General features: G+C 45.8%; 1 long non-coding RNA gene and 1 pseudogene across 1 annotated transcript; both read left to right on the plus strand.

Moving 5' to 3' along the window:
- LOC148149223 (centrosome-associated protein 350-like) overlaps window positions 1–18,844 on the plus strand; it is a 758,453-nt pseudogene that overhangs the window by 596,842 nt on the left and 142,767 nt on the right.
- Window positions 1,592–13,047, plus strand: LOC148149227 (uncharacterized). The gene is made up of 3 exons (XR_015758233.1): window positions 1,592–1,663; window positions 1,850–2,589; window positions 12,173–13,047. It is a non-coding gene; the product is annotated as an uncharacterized LOC148149227 (long non-coding RNA).

Below are 18,844 nucleotides of genomic sequence, written 5' to 3' on the forward strand. Positions count from 1 at the left end.
AAAGAGAGAGAAGCGAGACAGAGAGAGAGAGGGAGTGTGTGTGTGTGTGTGTGTGTGTGTGTGTGTGTGTGTGTGTGTGTGTGTGTGTGTGTGTGAGAGAGAGAGAGAGAGAGAGAGAGAGAGATATGAGTATGGTTAGAGACAGAATGCCAGAGAGGGAGGGAGAGAAACTGTAGATTGGGATGCAGAGAGGGAGGGAGAGAAAGAGAGGGAGGAATAGAGAGGGGCAGATAACATTTGGTTGCTTTCAATTATAGCGAGAGATGGAGCGAGTGACGGAGACAGAGAAAGATGCAGAAATAGAGATTATGAGACGGAGTGAGGAACTGGGAATGAGTTGGAGGGAGTGGCTTTGAGACAGAGAAAGAGAATAAGAAAGAGATTAACAGTGGGGGAGAGAGAGATAGAGGTAGAGAGAAAGAAGTGTAAGGTGTGAGTCAGAAAGGGAGATAGAGAGAGAGAGATAGAGAAAGAGAGAGAGAGAGAAGAGGACAGGTCCTGGTCACCACATTCTGGGAAGGATGTGATTGTACTTGAGAGGGTACGGGGAGATTTCCCAGAATGCTGCCTGAATGTGAGCTTTGAGATAAGATGAGAAAGGTTGGGGTTGTTTTCCTTGGAGCAGTGAAGGCTGAGAAGGGACCTGATAGAGGGGTATAAGATTATTTGGGGCAGTGATAGTGTGGGTAGGAAGGCACTTTTTACATGAGTAAAGGACTCAGTAACCAGGGACCGAGATTGAAGGCAACACAGACATGGACACACAGAAACTCGGAGCTGGAGCAGGCCATTTCGCCCTTTGAGTCTGCTCTGTCATTCAGTATGATCATGGCTGACCCTCTCTCTCAAAGCTATATTCCTGCTTTCTCCCCATTCCCTTCATGCTGTTAAAATGCAAAACAATTATCTCTCTCTTTTTCTTGAATATATTCAGTGGTAGAGAATTCTACAGGTTGACCACCCTCTGAGTGAAGAAATGTTTCCTCATCTCAGTCCTAAATGGTCTATCCTGTATCCCACTGAGACTGGGTCCCCTGGTTCCAGACTCGCCAACCAGGGGAAACTCCTCCCTGCCCAGCCCTGTTAGAACTTTATATGTTTCAATCAGATCCCCTCTCATCCTTCTGAACTCGAGTGAGTCCAGGCCCAGTCAAGTTGGAGAGCGAGAGGGGAATTGAGGAAAAATGTTTTCACCCAGAGGGTGGTGAGAGTCTGGAACTCACTGCCTGAAAGGCTGGTTGTGTCACAAACTCTCATGACATTGGAGCAGTGTTTAGATATCCGCTTGTGTTGCTGTAACCTCCAGGGTAATGGGCCAAGAGCTGGAGGATGGGATTAGTGTCATCAGATCTTTGTTTAACAGCACAGATACAATGGGCCAAATGGCCTCATTCAGTGCTGTTCACATCAATGACTCTCTGAGACAGTGAGAAAGAGACAGAGAGAGAGAGAGAGAAGAGGAAGTGTGAGGGGCTGACGTGGCTCTCTCTGCCTGGTGCTATTTACATACTGAGGAACACCCAGTCAGACTCTCACAGGCTGCAGCTTTATAAAGCAGAGCCCAGTGAAGGGAGAGTTTATCAGGAACCAGGCCCAGGGACAGGAGCACACACCATGATTTCACACATCCAGCTGATCTGGCCCCTGGCATTCTGTGTCGCAGGTACAAATCTCTCTCCTTCCACCTTGAATCTTTAGCTGCTCTCCATTTCACTCCAATTCCACTGACTTGTGATTGAAGGAAAAAAGCTGAAACCAGAGGAAAGCTCAGTGTCTCCAACAATCTCTCATTTGACAGGCTCTTTCTGTGACAGTTCTGACTTCACTGTGTTTCTCTCTGACCCCTCAGGTATCAGTGGGGACATCACCATGACCCAGTCTCCCCCGGTGCTGTCAGTGGGACTGGGCCAGACTGCAACCATCACCTGTACGGCCAGTCAAAGCATTAGCAGCTACCTTGCTTGGTACCAACAGCGAGAAGGTCAGAAACCCTCTCTCCTGATCTATTATGCAACATATCGAAACACAGGAGTCTCCGATCGATTCACCGGCAAGGGCTCAGGGACCAGTTTCACCCTGACAATCAACAACGTTCAGAATGAGGATGTCGCTGACTATTACTGTCAGCAGGGTAGCAGCTCCCCCTACACAGTGTTACAGAGCCGTACAAAAACCTCAATAGGCACAGTCCCACTGCCTGTACTGACACATCCAGTTACATATAAATGTAAATGAACAAACTAACCCATGCTGGATTGTCACTGTCCACTACACACCCCAGTCTCTGTGGTGTCCACCATTTACTGAAGGCCTCAAGTTTCCCTCTTACACTCCATCGCCACACGTGAAGAACAGCTGCAAAACTTAACATTGAAAAATACATTTGACAAACCGCCCGAGCCCAGCTGGACACAACCCAGAGAGACAGAGACAGAAAGACACATGAATGAGGGAGAGAGAAAGAGAGTGAGAGGGAGAGTGTGAGAGTGAGTCAGAAAGGGAAGCAAAGAGCAGAGATTTTTGTACACCCTCTGCACTGGGAGCTCTCACTGTGGCTTACGTTCGGGAAAGGAACCAAGCTCCGACTGAGTAAGTAAACGTCAATCCTCCTGTCAATACTGAAACACACTTTCTAAAACACAAATGCTGAATTGTTGAAGGTATTAGTGAGAAGCTGCAGTGAATGAAATAGTTGATGAAGGAGCACTGTGTCTAACAGGGTATCCAGCTGTATTTCTTTAGTTCCATTGTCCCTTTCAGCAGCAAGATATAAGTCAATTAGTTTAACTCACCGTATGGAGGAGCTCTGTCCATTTGCAGACTGTGGGTCCCATTCCTGCAGCATGGAATGAAATCAGTGCGTAGCCTCCTGCCAGTCTCAGTGTGTCGGACACGGGCAGAGTTTGATGTGAGCTCTGGCTCCCTGTCCCAGTCTCTGATCTCACTGACCTCAGCAGCAGCAGCAGCACAGTGAGACACCGAGCTCCCACCTTCCCCAGCTTTAACTCTGCTCAATCACACAATCACAGAGTTGTTACAGTGCACACGGAGGCCGTTCCGCCCATCCTGTTTGGACCGGCTCTCCGAATGAGCAATTCACTGAGTGTCATTCTCCTGCCTTCTCCCTGTCACCCTGCATATTGTTCCTTTTCGAATAACAGTCTCATTCCCTTCGGAATGTTTCAATTGAAGCTGCCTCCACCACACTCTCAGGCAGTGCATTCCACACCTTAACTACTCGCTGGCTGAGAATGTTTTTCCTCATCTCACTTTTGATTCTCTCACTAATTACTTTAAATCTGTGCCCTCTCCTTCTCAATACTTTCATGAGTGGGAACATTTTTTCCCTATTTCCTCTGGCCAGACACCTCCTGATTTTGAATTCCTCAAACAAATTTCCTCTGAGCCTTCACTTCTTCAAGGAAGACAGTCCAAACTTCTCCAAAGTTTGTTCATAATTGACTTTCCTCATCCCTGAACCTTGTATTGGAATTTTTTTACCCCATCTCCAAAATATTCACATCCTTCATGAATTATTCCCCTTATCTATTCCCGTAGTCCCATTTGCTTGCATTTCGCTAATTCCCCCAAACCGTTCCTGTCCATGTATCTGTTCAAATGTCTTTTAAATGTTGTTATCATACTCACCTCTACGACTTCCTCTGGCAGCTCATTCAATAAACACATCACCCTCTATGTGAACGAGATGCACCTCAGGTCCCTTTTGAATCTTTCCCCTCTTGCTTTAAACCTCTGCTGTTTAGTTTTGGACTCCCTTACCCTGGGGAATAAACCTGATCTAGTCATCTTATCTATGCCCATTATCATTTTATAAACCTCTAAAATGTCATCCAGCAGTCTCTGACCTTCCAAGGGAAATAGCCCAGGCCTAACCAGCCTCTCCTTATAACTCAAACCCTCCAGTCTCGGTGACATCCTTGTCATCCTTTTTACACCCTTTCCAATTTAATGACATCCTTCCAATAGCAGGGTGACTGGGAATGGGCCTGACCAATACCTTGGAGAATCGTAACAACTCCCCCACGTAATGCTCTGACCGATAGAAGCAATTGTACCAAATGCTTTCTTCACCACCCTGTCTCCATGTGACACCAGTTTCAATCCTCTATGTGCCTCCACCCCTTGGTCTCCCTGTTTGACAACACTCCCCATGGCCCCACAATTAACTGTGTTAGCCCTGGCCTGGTTTTTGTACCAAAATGTAACACCTACTTATTATCTCAATGTGTAATGTAAATGTACTCTCAAATAGCCTTCTTCACTGTCCATGAAACTACCAATGTTAGTGTCATCTGCAAACTCACAAACCATGTCCCCTATATTCTCATTCAATTTGTTTCTATAAATGAAGAACAATGATGAACCCAGAACCAATCCTTTTGCCACATCTCTGGTCACAGGCTTCCAGTCTGAACAACCATTATCTACCACCACTCTCTGTCTCCAACCATTAAGCCAACTTTGTATCAGTTAGCTTGCCCTCCCTGGATCCAACTTGATCGAACTTACTAACCAATTGACCATGCAGTACCTTGTCAAAGGTCTTGCTAAAGTCCATGTAGACAATGTCTACCACTCTGCTCTCAGCTATCTTCTTGGTCATGTCTTCAAAAAACTCAATCAAATTTGTGAGACATGTTTTCCCACTGACAAAGCCTTGTGGACTATCCTTAATCAATCCTTGTCTTTCCAAATGCATTTCGATCCTGTCTGTCAAAATCCCCTCCAACAACTTACCACTATCAGACTCACCGGTCTATAATTCCCAGGGTATTCCTTGCAGACCTTCCTAAATATCAGCACAAAATTAGCCATAGTCCAGTCTTCCAGCACACCACCCGTGGCTGTTGATGATACAAACATCTCACCAAGGGGTGTCAAAGTCTCTTCCCAAGCTTCCCACAAAGTACTGGGATGAAGCTGATCAGGTCCTGGGGATTTATCTACCTTTATGAGTTTAAAGAACAGATTACTGCACCTCTTCTTCCGTAATATGGACTCTTCTCAAGACATCAACATTTATTTCTCGAATTTCCTTCACTTCGATGTCCTTCTCAACCATAAATACTGCAGCAAAATATTAGATTTGTAACTCATTCATATTCTGTTTCAAAATAAAATATGAAAATTCTAAGAGTGAGACGTTTGGAGGTGATCGATGGGATATGATCCATGGTCATGACTTTACTCTGGATTGTCCTTTGTCCTTTTCCACTGTCTCCCTAAACCTTGTGATCCAATTATCACTCTTCCCTAAATGTCCTCCCACTGACACTTGATCTACATGGGCCTCCTCATTCCTAAGATCCAGGTCTGGCAGAGCTTCCTTTCTGATTGGAATGGGAACACACGGCTGGAGAAAATTCACCCGAGCACACTCTCACAACTCTGGCCCCTCTCTGCCCTTCACACTGCTCCGATTTCATTTTATATTCTGATAATTAAAGTTACCCAAATGTGTGCTGTGAATTTCTTGCAGATTTCTTCCTCTCCATCCTTCCCTCTCGTTGGTGACCGACAGACTGCACTGAACAACCTGATTGCACCTTTTTTGTTCCTTATCTCAAACCAAATCCATTCTGCCCTTGACCCCTCTGGGACATCCTCTTTCTCCAGCTCTGCACCGATCTTAACCAATCCCACACCTTCTTCCCCTTTTCCTATCTTTATTGAACACCTTGTATCCAGGAATATTTAACACCCAGTCCTGTCCTCATTTGAGCCTCATCTGTAAGAGCAACAACACCAGACTTCCACTTGGTAATATGCATCTGTAACTCCCTAATCTTACTCCCCATTCTCCACGCAGGCCCATACATGCACACAGTCAGTTGAATTTAGAAATTATTACTCTCTCCCTCACTGTGACCCAGCCAAATAAGTTACTATTCCTTACTTTAGAGTATCCATCTCTTGCATGATTCTGTTTTCCTTGGTGTTCCTCCCTGATATTTCCTCCTGGTTCCCACAACCCCCCTTCCATGTTCATTTAAACCCTCTCCAACAGCACCAGCAAATCTCCACAAGGAGCTCAGTTCCTGCTCTGTTCAGGAGCAACCCATCTGGTCGAAAGAGGTCACATCTCCCACAAAGTCATTCCCAATGTCCCAAGAATCTCAAACGCTCCCTCCTGGACCACCTTTTCAGTCTCAGATACACCCTGCCTTATCCTTCTGTTCCTATCCTCACTTGCATTGGTCACTGGGAGTAGTCCAGAGATTCAGAATTTTGAGCTCCTGTTGATAATTGCCTCCAGAGCTCCTTAAGTTCTGACTGCAGGACCACATCCCTTTTCTCCCTCTGTCACTGGGACCACGACTGCTGACTGTTCCTCCTCTCCCCTCAGGGTGCTCTGCAGCTGCTCAGTGACATCTTTGACCCTGGCACCAGGGAGAAAACACACCATCCTGGATTCCCATCTGCAGCTGCAGAAACACCTATCGATTGCCCTCACTCTCAAATCTCCTCTCACTATCGCTCTTCCAGTCTTCCTTGTGCCCCCCTGTACAGCTGAGCCCCCCATGGTGCCAGGGACTTGGCTCTGGCTGCACTCCCCAGATGAACCATCATTCTCATCAGGATTCCAAACTGAATCCTGGTTGGACAGTGGGATGCACTCAGGGGATTCCTATACTCGCGGCCTGGACCTGTTGGACTGTCTGCTGCTCCCCCATTCCCTCTCTCCCTGCATACTCTGAAGCTGCAGAGTGACCACATCTAGAAACGTGCTCTCCACAGAGCTCTCAGCCTCACGGATGCTCCACACTGACACCAGCTGCTGCTCAAGCTCCGAAACCCAGAGCTCCAACTGCTGTCACTGACCACACTTCCTGAACTCATGATATTCCAGGAGATGGGAAGCATCCTGAAGTTCCCACATGGAACAGGGTGCACACTCTCACCACTCCCTGGTTATCCCTTGATGAAGTTCTGATGACAAACAGCTCCAGCTGGGCTCAAATCCAGGCCTTTCAGTGTTCCAGGGTTTGGCAGAGTCTGTTCAAAAGACAATATGATAACAGAGCAGAATTGGGCCATTTGCTCCATCATGACTGCTGTGCCGTTGGTCATGAGTGATGTGTTTCTCACGACCATTCTCCTGCCTTCTTCCCATTATATTTGATTGCCTTCCCAATCAGGAACCTATCAATGTCCGTCCGAAACACACTCAATGCCTCCACCTCCACAGCATGAGTTCCACAGATTAACCACCCTCTGGCAGAAGAAATTCCTCCTCATCTCAGTCCTAATGGATTATCCCTAAATTCTGTGGCTGTGTCCTCTGGTCCATGTTTCTCTTACTGGTGGAAACATCTCATCCCCGCCCACTCTATCCAGGCCTCTCAGTATTCTGTAAGTTTCAATGTGATCTCCGCATATCCTTAAGAACTCTATCAAGTACACATGCACAGTCCTCAATCTCTCCTCAACTGACCAGGCTGTCACCCCCATGGTCATTCTCATAAACCTCCTCTGATCTCCCCCAATGCAGAGTCATTCTGATAAACCTCCTCTGGATCTCCCCCAATGCATGCACATCCCTCCTTAGATACAGGTCCCAAAACTGTTCACAATATTCCAAATGCAGGTTGGCCAGAGTCTCATACAGCCTCAGCAGGACATACCTGCTCTTATATTCTAACTCAGTTGAAATGAATGCTAACATTGCATTTGTCTTCCTAATTGCCAACTGAACCTACATATTAACCTTAAGTGAAATCTGAAAGAGGACTCCTAAGCCCCTTTATATTTCAGAATTCCAAATTTCCCCATTTAGAAAACAGTTTGAGTCTCTATTCTTCCAACCTAAGGGCATAACCTCATACTTTCCCACTTTGTATTCCATCTGTCACTTCTTTGCCCACTCTCTGAGTCTTTCCAAGTCCTTCTGCAGCCTCCCTGCTTCCTCAACTCTCCCTGTTCCTCCCCTCATCTTTGTGTTATCAGCAAATTTAGCAACAATGCCATCAGTCCCTTTTCCCAGATCGTTAATATATAATTAATTGTTACATGAATAGCTGAGGTCCCAACACTGCCCTCTGCTGAACTGCACAAGGCACCAGCTGACATCCTGCAAAAGACCCATTTATTTCCACTCTCTGTCCAAACCCCGTGGGCTCTTATGTTGTTTAGCAACCTCCTGTGTGGCAACTTGTCAAAGGCCTTCTGGAAACCCAAACAGATCTCCTTTGGTTCTCCTTTGTCTAACTTGCTCATTGATATTATTGCATATAATTCCTAGCTTTTCCCTCTCGAACTGCAGGGTGAATTCTATCACATTATGGTCACTGCCCCCTCAGGGTTCATTCACCTTCAGCTCCCCAATCAGGGCTGTCTCATTACACATCACCGAATCCGGAATTACCTGTTTCCTCGGGGCTCTACCACAAACTGTTCCAAAAAAGCCTCTCGTAGACATTCCATGAATTCCTTTCCTTGAGATCCATTCCCAACCTGACTTTCCCAGTCCACCTGCATATTGCAGTCCCCATGATTATTGTAATAATCCCTTTCTTACATGCATTTTCTATCTCCTGATTTATTTTCTGACCCACATCCCGACTACTGAGAGGAGACCTGTACATAATTCCCATCAGGTCCTTTGCTATTTTGTGGGTCCTGAAGTTGACTCACACAGATTCTATGCTTTCTAAATCCATATTTCCTCTTGCTGTCGATGTAATTTCAGTTCTTCCTGACAGGGTAAACCTGCTCCTCCCTCACCCTACTCCCACCCCCTTCACATGTACCTCTCATTAGAAACATAGAAAAATAGAAAATGGCTGCAGGAATCGGCCACTCAGCCATTTGAGTCTGCACCACCGTTCAATACGATTATGGCTGATTACCCAATCTCATTATCCTATTCCCACTCCACTCCCATATCCCTTGATTCCACAGGTTCACAACATCGGAATAACTTAACCCTTAATCTTCGACTGTGACCCCCAGTTTTAGAATTTCCTAATATCAAGAACATTCTTCCAGCATCAAGCCTGTCAAATCCCATCAGGATTTTATGTGTTTCTGTGAGATTCCTCTCATTCTTCTAAATCCCAGTGAGGACAAGCCCAGTTGATCTAGTCTTTCCTCATATGTCAGTCCTGCCGTCCCGGGAATCAGTCTGGAGAACCTTCGCTGGACTCCCTCAATAGCAAGAATGTCCTTCCTCAAACTAGGAGACCAAACCTGCACATAATACTCAAGCTGAGGCCTTAATTCCGCAAGACATCCTTACTCCAATACACAAATCCTCTCACTGTGAAGGCCAGCATGCCATTAGCTTTCCTCACTGCCTGCTGCACCTGCATGCCCCCTTTCAGTTACTGTTCCACCATGACACCCAACTCACATTGCACTTCACCTTTTCCTAAACTTCCACCATTCACTAATAATCTGACTTCCTGTTTTACCACCAAAGTGGATAATCTCACACTTACCCAAATTATATTGCATTTGCCAAGTATTTGTCCACTCAGCCAGCCTGTCCAAGTCACTCTGCAGCCTCTTAGCATCCTCCTCACAGCACACATTGCCACCCAGCTGAGTGTCATCTGCAAATTTGGAGGGATTGCATTCAATTCCTTTGTCCATATCATTTATGTATATTGTGAACAGCTGGGGTCCCAGCACTGAACCCTGTGGTACCCCACTCATCACTGCCTGCCACTCTGAAAGGGACCCATTTATTCCAACTCTCTGCTTTCTATCTGCCAACGAGTTCTCTCTCCATGTCAATACATTACCTCCAATACCATGAGGTTTAATTTTGCTCACTAATCTCTTGTATGGGACCTTGTCAAAAGCCTTTTGAAAGTCCAGAACACAACATCCACTGGGTCCTGAGGGAGGGTCACTCAATCTGAAATGTTAACTTCAATTGTTCTCCACAGATGCTGCCAGACCTGCTGAACTTTTTCATCAATTTTTGTTGTCCATTGATTCAGCCTTGTCCATTCTCCACTGATCACATCCTCAAAACCTTCCAGAAGATGTGTCAGGCCTGATTTCCTTTTAGTAAATCCATGCTGACTTGGACCGATCCTGTCACTGCTTTCCAAATGCTCGGTTACTGTATCTTTAATAACTGACTCCAGCGTTTTCCTCATGTATAATTCCTCATTTTCACTCTCCCTCCTTTTATTAAAAAGTGGGGTTACACTGGATACTGTCCAGTCCACTGGAACTCTGTCAGAGTCGACAGAATGTTGGAAATGATCAGCAATGTGTCCATTATTTCTACACCCACTTTCTTAAATACTCTGATGACTTGCTGGCTCCTGGGGACATATTAAGTTTTGATACCATCAGTCTCCCCAAAACCATTTCCTGACTAACAAGGATTACATTCAGTTTCTCCTTCACACTTGACCCACTATCCCCTCACATTTCCTTTCAATAGGATGTACATCCTTGGATATTTAGTTCCCAGCCCTGATCCCCTTGCAGCCACATCCCTGCACTACAGGCTCATTTACCTTGTTTCATATACTCGATGCATCTAGTACAACACCCTCAGTCATACACTGACTGCCTCCTTCTCATAGTTATCTCCTTTAGAAATCACAGAATCCCTACAGTGTGGAAGCAGGCCATTCAGCCCAGATTGACCCTCCAAAAAGCACCCCACCCACCCTAAATTTCCATGGATAATTCTCCTCTCCAAAACAGCTTTGTGACAATGGGAGGAAACCCAAGTAGACACGGGGAGAATGTGTAAACTCCACACAGTCAGTTGGAATTGAGTCTGTGTCTCCGGAGCTGTGAGACAGCAGTGCTAACCACTGATCCACCATTCCACCCTGCGGTGCCTCAAGTTCGATTCTTGATCCTTTCCATACTCTCGATCCTATTACTTGGTCTGGATACTTTAATAACTTCTCCTGAGCTCCTACCTTCTTTAGTTAGTTTAAACTCCTCACAAACTTGATTTCCCTTTGGTTTGTGTGGTACCACTTTGTCTACATTATTCCGAATGGTTCATGTGTTAAGAGACAAAACTTTTAAGCTTGTTCTATATTGTTCTTCCCTGCACTTTTAAGTTTCCTCTGTACAATATGACATTCACAATACTCTGTCCCTTTCCTTTTATTTTCTGGTAACAATCAATCCCATCACTAACCAGTAATCCTATTTTCTCCTTTAACTTTCATTTTCTCATTTTCTATCGAACTGTTCTAGTTACTTTCTCTTTGAATCGTATTCAGGCTGATACTTATTCCTGAACAAACATCACTCAAAAATGTTCGTGGTTCACTGTTGCTTGTGGGATCTTGCTGTGTACAATCTGGCTTCCACATTTCCTACATTACAACAGTGACCACATTTCAAACAAGTCCCACACTGTCTGCAAATATCTTTACGACAGCATGAATCTTTCTTTTCATTGGATGAACTGGGAGTCTTTCAGATGTGAAAGATGCTGTTCCAATAGTGCACAGTTCTCCTCCTGAACTACAGTTACTGCTATATATGTCCCTCTCTTTTGTGAAAACAGACCAAAAGTTTTCACGAGGAACCATTGCTCCATCTTCCACCACTGCACACAAGTTCCCTTCCTGCTCTCGAATGGGCCTCATACATTCCTTCATTCTCTTGTTCTTTCTGTGATTATAAAACATCACTGGGATTTCCCTGACTTCATTTGGACACATTTCATCCTGTTAGCTCTTTGCTTTCCTCAGGTCCTGGTAAATTTCCCCCCTGCATTTTGTCTTTCAGCCACTTTTACCCAATCCCTGCCCAGTTTAGTAAAATGGTTTGTTCCCAAATGAAAACTTTTACACTTGCCCCATGGTTCTCCATTTCCATCCCGACTCTCAATCTCACTGAGTTCTGATCACTGTCACTGAAATGCTCCCCCATTGAGAGCCCTTCTAGCTGCCCACATTCATTCCGGAAAGAATGATCCAAAACTGCCCCTTCTTTTTCACCATCACCCTCTCAGGGGCAATTAGGGATGGGCAATAAATGCTCGCCCTGCCAGTGACACTCACATCCCAAGAAGCAATTTTAAAAGGCCCTGTCCTTTTATGGGGTCTGTTAGGTATTGAATACAAATGTTCAAATGGATTGTTTTGCCAGTGAATGTTCAGAGTTTTTGAAATCCCTTTGAATGGCAGGGATTAAAATTGTTTGTCTTGTCTTTCAGGCCGTGAGAACTCTCAGCCCAAGCTGACCCTGCTGCCACCCTCCCCGGAGCAGGTCAATGCCAAGGGCACTGCCACCCTGGTGTGCCTTGCCAATCACTTCTATCCTGATGAGCTGGAGGTGCAGTGGAAGAAGGACGGTGCAGTCATTTCGGACGGGGTTCAGACCAGCAACTACCTGCGAGCTTCGGACAGCACCTACAGTGTCAGCAGCCTGCTGACTCTCTCTGGGTCTGACTGGGAGTCCAACGCTCGGTTCTCCTGTGCCCTCACCCACGTGACCCTCCCCTCTCCCCTCAGCAAGAGCATCAGGAGATCAGAATGTGTGGAGAGGGTTTGAGACAAGTCCACAGAGGAGACACAACTTTAAATAGAACACGGCTGAGCTGGCAGGACAAAGGTCATTGTCAGCACTGAATTTCAACTCTCTTCCTTCTTGGGATTGGCTCAGTGACATTTCTGAGGTTCAAGGGTGAAGGCAGGTCATTGGGATCATCAAAAGGAAGCTCTACTCCGTATCAAACCCCGTGCCGAACCTGTCCTGGGATCGTTTTATGGGGACAGTGATGACTTGTGATGCCAAGTAAAACCTCTCGAAGATGCTGAAAACTGTCAGCTGTACAAAACAATGTGAACCTCTGAAATTTCTGCTTCAGTAAACCAGATCTCCTTCCTGCTCAGCCGTCAGTTTGAATTTAAGCTTCTGTCACTCCTTTAAGGGACAGGATTCTCAGGTTATTGAGAAAATCTCCACAAGTGTTTTCCTCAAGCTCCATTGTGGCTGTGATTTTGAGCAGCTTCCTCTGTCTGGGCTGTTAATTGCAGTCTTTTTTCTGTCAATGTAAATCTGGAAAAGGGAATAAAGATCAAGAAGATTCAGTCTCTGTCTCGTGTGTGCTTTGGGAATAGCCAGAGCTACTGGTAACCCTGCATTGATGAATATGATCGGCAGCATCTTGTTACTCAGAATAACAATTTCACAGGTTTTGGGAAATAAATATTCCTTAAATTAGACTTGGGTTTTCTTCACTCTTAAAGTGCGATGCATTGGTCCCGTGTGTCTCTGGAGTCAGATTGAGAATGTTAAATCTGGGGAGTCTGGGAGTCACGGCTGGGGAGGGCAGTCAATGATAAACTGGTTCCACTTTCTGCTGCCATATTCTGTAGCCCCTGGGGCCATCTCAGTGAGAGTCATCCAGGGCTCAGGGTGGATTACAGAGCAGATCATTGGCCTGATTGTTGCGTTCCTTAGTCCACATGTGACTCCAGTAATCTCATTCTAGAGCTTTAGTATCAGTGGGAACCAATGGGGTGAAATCTTATCCAAACAGACCCTCACACAGCGGGGAGGCTGCTGGTGGCTCAGAAACCTCTTGGATTCAGTCCCAGATTCCACTGTGGCTCTTTCATTCAAACACAGCATTAGCACACTGACACCACATTCAGAGGGCAATCCTGAGATGGGGCAAGTTTGGTTCTTGATTCCAATGTGAGGAAATGGGGGCTGGGTGTGAAATGTCTAGTCTGAAACTGGTACTTTATAATGAAGAATTGAAACTGTTGTTAGAATAAAGTCGTGTTGATGGGAGTGAGGAATATCTCAGTTGTCTGTCTCCAGAATCCACACACTACACACACATCCTTCTGTCAGACCCTGAAGGCAGAGAAACTGCTCCTTGACACTCTATATTTCTCTATCTTTCCCAGAAAAGGTGAAGTATTCTCTGCCTCAGTGATTCCCTAAAACAGGACATTTTAAAAAGGGCTGTGGGAAGGGAAATGTTGCCTCTCAATGACAAGCCAATGGAAGGATGTGGAGCTGGCTCTGTGAAATGTTAGGACACAGAGGATGACATCAGAAGCAATTCACTGTTGTCGCTCTCTCCTTTGGAATTGCTAAACTGGTAACAATTACTTTTTGCTCACAATTTGTTCTCTCGAATTTGATCCACTTGCCTTTCTTACTTTGCTTTTTTTGACTTCAGTCTGTGGGTAGTTCCATCAAAACCCAATCTCCTCACACTCATCCTGGCCCCTGAAGAGATTAGAGACAAACTGCAAATGCTGGAATCCAAAGTTGACAAGCAGGAGGCTGGGAGAACACAGCAAGCCCAGGCAGCATCAGGAGGTGGAGAAATCGACGTTTTGGGTGTAAACCTTCTTCAGGAAGTGGGGTGGGTGGGAGCTGCAGATAAAGGGAGTGGCCTGGGCAGGGTGGTCAGGTGGGGATAGGTGGAGACAGGTCGAGGGTAGAACATGGTTGGTCGAAGGGAGGGATAATTCTGGATTCATCTCTCCCATCGACCAATCAGGTCATACTCTCTATCTTTCTCAACCTATCCTCACCTCACCACCTCGCTCCCACCCACCCCTTTATCTGTAACTCCCCTGACACCTACCCTCCCCCTTCCTGTAGAAGGGTTACACCTGAAACGTTGACCCCTGAAGAGATTAGACGAGGTTATTTCATGGAATCAAACCATCGAGACCATCAATCCTGAAAACAGATTCCAACATTGAAGACCCATTTTCTGGTTGCACATGTAAAGTCTCTTTCAGGCTGAAAGAAGGAAGCTTTTGATTGAGAAATGAGTGAGCTTAACCCAGATCCTGAACAACAGCATTTCAGAATGGAGTGATATAAATCAGAAACAATATAAATACAGGGCATCTTATATACTGCAGCTCGCACTGAGTGCAGCCAGCATAGAGGGGAATGCTGGGAGGTTTGGTCAGTGTGGGAGTTTGGTGAACTCGGGGAAGGAGTCCACCTTTGCTTTTCCAAAGTGATTTGGAACTGTCACTTCAGCTGCTGGGAGCCTGCACATGCACTTGGTTTGAATGAAACAAAATGGGAAACAAGAAAATAGGAATCTGGAAATTGTTTCGTATGAGGGGCTGTATAAATAGACTGCTTCAGGACATGTCCATTAGGGGAGGTTAATAAATGGAAAGTACTGAAACTTTAAAACAGAGACTGAAGACAATTACTGGTCCAATGAAGGAATGGATATTTTTCAGTTGTAAGTAAGATCAACATTTCTTTATTGCATTGAAATGATTCAGGGTAAATACATCTGCAGTGAATGTATAAAACTACAGGAACTCCCACTCAGGGAGTTTGGAATGAAAGCTGAATTGAAAAAGCAGTGATATATCAGGGAGTGCCGGAGATACCTGGAGACTTAGTTCCAGAAGGAAGTTATAGGCCTCAGGACTGCACAGTTCAATTCCATGTGTAGTAAGGGGCAGGAGGGTATGACCCATGAGGGAGGCAGATAAGGAGTTGGAGAATACTGTGGGACAGGAAAACCCCTCACTCTTCTAAACCCCAGTGAGAACAAGGCCAGCCTTTCCAATCTTTCCTCATCACACAGCCCCCTCATTCCAGGGATCAATCGGGTAAAACTCCTCTGAACCACCTCCAATGCATTTATATTCTTCCTTCAATAAGGAGACCAAAACTACACGCAATACGGTATTTGAGATGTGATCACATCAATATCCAGGAATAACTGAGACATCACAGTCTCACTTTCTGGTCCCGAATCACGCCTACTCTTAATTTTCCCAGCGTTTTTACTGTCCATCTTTAATTGTCCTGGACAAGATGGTGCTGAGCTGCCTTCTTCAACCGCTGCAATCTGTGTGCTGGAGGTAGACTCATAATGTCCTTAGGAAGGGAATTCCAGGATTCTGACCCAGTGACGATGTTTCCAAGTCAAACTGGTGAAGGCTTGGAGAGGAACTTGCTGGGGTGATGCTGCCCTTGTCCTTCTTGATTCAAGTAATCATGGGTTTAGAAGGTGTTGTCTCAGGACCTTTGGTGAATTTCTGCAATGCATCTTGTAGAGAGTACACACAAATGTTACTGAATGTTGGTGTGGAGGGATGGATATGTGTGGAAGTGGTGCCAATCAAGCGGGCTAAAATTTGATAAACAAAATTTAAATAAAATAATATAAGACAACCTAAAATGAAATAAAATAAACTGTTGCTGCTTTTTTGATAAAACATCACTGAACCCCAAATATTAACTCCTCCCTTTTACATGATAATGAGGAAAGAACTCTTGTTGGTGCAGTTTTTTTAAAATCATCTCAGAATATTCAAAGCTGTGAGCACAGAGCAGTCACATTCACGTACAAGATGGTGAGGTCCCGCAGACAGGAAACGAATGACGAGACATATCTGCTTTGTCGACACTCGTTGAATAGTGAGCAGGATACCCGAGGGAATCTCTTCAGAATGGGATCTTGTCGAACCCTCTGAGGTGGGAGTGGTCGGGGTGTGGTGGTGATGGAGCGTCAAATGGTGGAGCCAGAGACTGTGCAACTTTCAGCAGTGCACTGCGGTCTCAGCCTGGATTCTGTGCTCTCATTTCTGAGGTGGCTTTCAATCCGATGACCATTTTGACGATGAGGCAGGAGCATTGCCCATGGAGCCACGGTCAGTAACAATGTAAACTGTGTGGCTCTGAAAGCCTGAGTCTGCATCTCAGCTCATTCATCAAATCTGTTTCTGCCCCTCTGCAGGCTGACCAGGCTGCCGGTGCCTTTCCAACACTCCCATATTTCCTTGTGTCACAGCTCATTCTCCTGAGGGATAGTTGTGCTTGGAGTCGGCGGCACGGTGTCACAGTGGTTAGCACTGCTGCCTCACAGCGCCAGAGACCCGGGTTCAATTCCCGCCTCAGGCGACTGACTGTGTGGAGTTTGCACATTCTCTGCGTGGGTTTCATCCCGCAGTCCAAAGATGTGCAGGTCAGGTGAATTAGCCGTGCTAAAATTGTCCGTAGTGTTCGGTAAGGGGTAAATGTAGGGGTATGGGTGATTTGCGCTTCGGCGGGTCGGTGTGGACTTGTTGGGCCTGTTTCCACACTGTAAAGTAATCTAATCTTCTAGGAAAAAAAGTGTGGGGCTGGGAAAGCACAGCAGGTCAGGCAGTTGTGCTCAGGCCGAGGGCATGAACCTTGTCCCTCTGTCAGATCCACTTCAAGAAACTCATGGGTCACCACCGCCCTCTGCAGGACAGAGGGGAAGGGCAGCAAGGATGGAGATGGGGACGCGAAGCCTCAAGTGCTGTTCTCTGCAGTTTGTGGGCACGCTTTGACAACTGTTTGTTAGATCTTTGAGTATAATTCATTTTTTCTGATCCCAGTGATAATCCAAAGGACACTCCACCTTTTAGTCTGACAAACCAGGGTCACCCATGTCATGGCTCTGTTTCTGACCGAGGCTCCAGTCTTTCAAAGAGATGAATTCAAGCCTCACCAGTTTGATCATTTGAATTGTATGCCATTTATTTTGATTTCTCCTGGGATGGGGTGGGCGTTGACGTGTTGGTTATTTGTTGCCCTTCCCGAATTGTCCTGGAGATGGCGGTGGTGAGCCATGTAATATCTGGGATGCAACTGACAGGTCATTCCCACTGGAATCGACTGGAATGAATGTGGGTTTATTCATGGCTAATGGAAAGAGTCATTACCCATAATCTTCAGCTGCTGTGCATACTCTATAGTTACTAGAAGGCAGTTGTTTCTCTCTGCCCGAACAATACAAAGTCAGAAATCACACAAAAGCAGGTTCTAGCCCAACAGGTTCATTTTAAATCACAAGCTTCCAAAACGCTGCTCCTTCATCAGATGTACCCCAGTCCACCATCAGCATCCCCACATTACTGAACAGTACAAATAAACTGGGGCTTTGAGAGGATCTAACCGGCTCCATCTGGAGAATCGTGGGGAGAGAGAGAGAAAAAGAGAGAACAGCTTTCGGACCAGGATACTTACCGCATCGCAATGAAAATGCCCTGCATGCTATGGTATGTCCAAACGGAGTATTTTGGTGTGATTTTTGTTTGTCTCCAGATTATGCTTTTTTTCATTCTATGATACAGGTGGACTATGTCAGTATTGGGTATCACAAAGCATGTTTGGTATCACAAAGTATGTTTACTCCATTGAACACTTTCCAACACACTCTCTCCATCTTGCTTTAATCCTTATTGACTCTTGGACATTCCCCCTACTCTCTCACTCCATCCCGGTCCCAGAGGAATTGATGGCCTGAGTTCATGACCCCGCACTGTGTGAAGGTTGGTGTGAAGTGAGGCCAGTGTGTTGGAGCTTGGGCCCCTGCCTCAGGCCCAGGTGTAGGGGCCTGTTCAACAATCTGCACATTGTCCTTTTTCTCTTTCTGGATGAACTGGATCAAGTTGCAGTAATGAGCTGGCAACAAGGTGTCTTGTCTAAAATGTTCCCAGCATTGGGCACAGAACTGGCTTAGTCACAGGAAACAGAGGGCAGTAATGGAAGGATAGTTTTCAGAATAGAGGGTGGAGACTCATGATGTTCCACAGGGTTCAGTGGTGTTCTACGTAAATGAATTGGAGGAGGGCATAGCTGGTCTAATTAGTAAGTTTACGGTTGATACAAAGATTGGTAGAGTTGTGGAAAATGAGAAGGTTTGTCACAGGATACCGCAGGATATAGATCAGTTGGCTGCTTGGATAGAAAAATGGCAGATGGAGCTTAATCCAGACAAATGTGAGGTGATGCATTTTGAAAGGTGATGTACAGGTGGGAATTATACCACGAATGGCAGAATCCTCTGGAGTATTGATATGCAGAGGGATCTGGGTGTGCACGCTCACGGATCACTGAAGGTGGCAGC

The sequence above is a fragment of the Chiloscyllium plagiosum genome, unplaced genomic scaffold (genome assembly GCF_037043375.1).
Source record: "Chiloscyllium plagiosum isolate Xiang-an unplaced genomic scaffold, Cpla_swu_hap1 HiC_scaffold_9, whole genome shotgun sequence".
NCBI classification, from domain to species: domain Eukaryota; kingdom Metazoa; phylum Chordata; class Chondrichthyes; order Orectolobiformes; family Hemiscylliidae; genus Chiloscyllium; species Chiloscyllium plagiosum.